This window comes from Micromesistius poutassou (genome assembly GCF_964030765.1).
Source record: "Micromesistius poutassou genome assembly, contig: SCAFFOLD_6840, whole genome shotgun sequence".
NCBI classification, from domain to species: Eukaryota; Metazoa; Chordata; class Actinopteri; order Gadiformes; family Gadidae; genus Micromesistius; species Micromesistius poutassou.
Window position 1 is genome coordinate 2,501 of NW_028179500.1, and position 3,224 is coordinate 5,724.

The window sequence follows — 3,224 nt, forward strand, 5'->3', positions numbered from 1 at the left end:
CTGAAATCTAGGGTTAGGGTTCAAATCTAGAGTTAGGGCTGAAGTCTAGGGTTAGGGCTGAAATCTAGAGTTAGGGATGAAGTCTAGGGTTAGGGCTGAAATCTAGGGTTAGGGCCTTAAATCTAGAGTTAGGGCTGAAATCTAGGGTTAGGGCTGAAACCTAGGGTTAGGGCTGAAATCTAGAGTTAGGGCTGAAATCTAGGGTTAGGGCTGAAGTCTAGGGTTAGGGCTGAAATCTAGAGTTAGGGGGAGAATTGGGACAGGGCCTAAGACAGTGTTTTTATCTATATAACTACAGACAACTCATAAGAGTCAATATTTTCTCTGGTGTTCTCATGGTGTGGCCTTTTAAGTGTATCTTAAAGCTGCAGCAGGTCGGATTGGAGAGTTTTAAAGGGAGTGTATACATTTGAGAAACCACGTTTGAGAAACTTAAGAACTCAAAATCATCCCCCTTACGTTTACGTCCACCAATAAGGGTTGCACCTTTCACACACACACCTGTGATTGACAGGCAAGGGTAGCCAGTCAGAAACATGACAAGCCAGCCACCAGGTTGTGTGGTGTGAGTGTGATTGGTCGTTACACGCCGTTTTGGGAATCCTTCCCTTATGACATCACAGGTGGGCGTGTCCACCACCTCCTAGATGTGTGTGACGGATAGATAGAACAACGTTTGCTACGGTCCACACACACACTGGGGTAAGGCTGGGCGATTAATCGAATTTTGATCGCGATTTCGATTTCAGAGTGAAATGATCACCAAACGAATATAATCGAGTTGAAACGATTTTAAAAATATATATATATATTATTATTATTATTTTAATAGAAATTGCAGAACAGCTGGATTCATATCTGGACTTTATTTTCTATTTGACCATTCTGTGTATATTTTTTAAGGGGAAATTTCGAAGTTCTCATTTACAAAGTGTTTTTTTTTGGAGAGAAATTATGAATAAATGCATCATGTTTTCAAACTCAAAGATAATCGTTTGAATAATCGAGATTTCAATATTGACCAAAATAATCGTGATTATGATTTTTTTCCATAATCGAGCAGCCCTACACTGGGGTAGGGCTGGTGGACCGATCTATCACAGCGCACGTCTACAGTAGGTGGATGTCATGGGTGGACCTTTAAAAATCGAAACTGTAACCCACACACAGAGGTAATCTAGAGAGCAGCAAACTCGAAAAAAAAAAAATCTTTCGCAGAGCATTCCTCGGGTGTCTGGCATTGCCAAGAAAGGCCACTGGAATGCCAGCTCTTAAATCTGACCTACAGCATAGTTATTAAGGACAGGATAGAGGGGAGGTTGTGGGTGATCATATTAGAGACATAGGGTATTCAACTCGCAACACAAAGACACCGGAGTTGATCCCTTCATGTATGTACTTATAGGTAGGATTGAATGACCTGTATCTGAGTTTCACTGTCTAACCCCTACCTTGCTCCTTAATGAGCGCTAGCCGATCATGTTTTACTGCAGCCCCCCTTTAGATTAGGGGTGTCAAACTTACGGCCCGGGGGCCAGAACCGGCCCGCAGACGGGGGGCCGAAACAAAAAAAAATCCATAGTTTAGACAAGGTCCTCTCCTTTCAAAACCACACCTTCCTTCTGCTTTGTACGGACAAACGAAGAATAGCCATTCTGAGACGGTGTACAATTAAGTATTCTAGAGTTTGCTGTCATTTTTCGGAGAGCGTTGTATAAGAAATCGATATGTTATGTTATATATTTGTTGTATATTGAAATCACAACAAACTTTTGCTTTTGACAGATGGCGAACTCGATCTCATGGATGCCTTCGGATTGGGTAAGAGATAATGAACCCTGAAAATTACAAAACAGACCAAACAAATGTTATCTCTCTGTGCAGCAAAACGTTGTGCAACACTTAGCCTGAAATGACCTGGACATGACACCAGCTAGTTTAGAATTCCAATGGCTGTTGTTGCCCCATCACAGTTATAGACATAGTTGCATTTGATCATTTTAGATTTGTTTGATCTGTAGTTATATGTAGTTATATTATAGACAGCTGACTCTTTGTCTTTTCTTTCTTTTCCTTTACGACTCTGTCAGACCCAGAGCCAGAGACAGAGAAACCCAAGAAACCTTCCTCAGGTGGTGGTACGTGAGGAAAAAACTATTAGAATGTATTAAATATATATATACATATAAACCTTCCTCAGGTGGTGGTACGTGAGCAGAAAAAACTATTAGAATGTATTAAATATATATATGATTATTTATCAAAAATGGCGCGATGAAATACAAAACACAACAAACCTCTGCTTCTCCCAGGTGGTGAACTCGATCTCCTGGACGCCTTCGGGCTCGGTAAGGAAAGATGTGCATTAAAATTCCAAAACAGACAAAAATAACGCTATATATACAGTATGTATAGCATATATGCTAATGCTCTATCGCTAGCAAAACGTGTGGACGTATCTGAAGGCAACGCGGATCAATATTGAAATCAATAACGCTATCGCTATAACCACTTCCTTTAACTGATATGTTCTACAAGTAACGCAGAAGCTGTGTACCGTTCCAGTGGCGTACTTATTGTAGTTTTTCATCTTCATCTCCTTTTCTTTTATGATTCTTTCAGACCCAGAGCCTGAAAAACCCAAGAAACCAACGACAGGCGGCAGTGGTAAGTTGGCAAACAAACATGTGTTAAAGATATGTGTATATATAAACAATACTTCACGTGTTTAAGATATATATATATATATTTATATATATCCCATATATATACATGTGATTATTTATCAGCAACGTTCAACAAAGCTCGAAAGTTATTTTTAGTAGGAGTGCAAGTTAACGTTTTTGTTACTTAAGGCAATTTCCTTAGAATTAATTGGCTCAATATATTTATTTATTTATTTTATTTTATTGTCCATCTATTTACATATATACAGTATATATATATATATATTTTTGTATACCAGTATGCATATATATATATTTAATATATATATATATATTTTTAAATATATATATATATATATATACCAGTATGTATTGATTTTTATAATATATATATATTTTTTTTTATATACCAGTATGTATGTATATATATTTATATATATATATATACCAGTATGTATTGATTTTTATTTTCTTTTGTAATAAATATATTTTTTATATACCAGTATGTATATTTTTTATATATATATATATATTTATATATTTATTTATTTTATATAC

At 36.6% G+C, this 3,224-nt stretch overlaps 1 long non-coding RNA gene across 1 annotated transcript in view; it reads left to right on the forward strand.

The window, feature by feature from the left end:
* LOC311372786 overlaps positions 1-2,667 on the forward strand; it is a gene marked incomplete at its 3' end in the record, with an annotated part of 3,989 nt that extends 1,322 nt beyond the window's left edge. The window contains exons 3-6 of the long non-coding RNA XR_014642066.1: positions 1,786-1,821; positions 2,091-2,138; positions 2,313-2,348; positions 2,623-2,667. This is a non-coding gene — a long non-coding RNA (uncharacterized lncRNA). The remainder of the gene's footprint in view (positions 1-1,785; positions 1,822-2,090; positions 2,139-2,312; positions 2,349-2,622) is intronic.
* Positions 2,668-3,224: the final 557 nt, after the last annotated feature.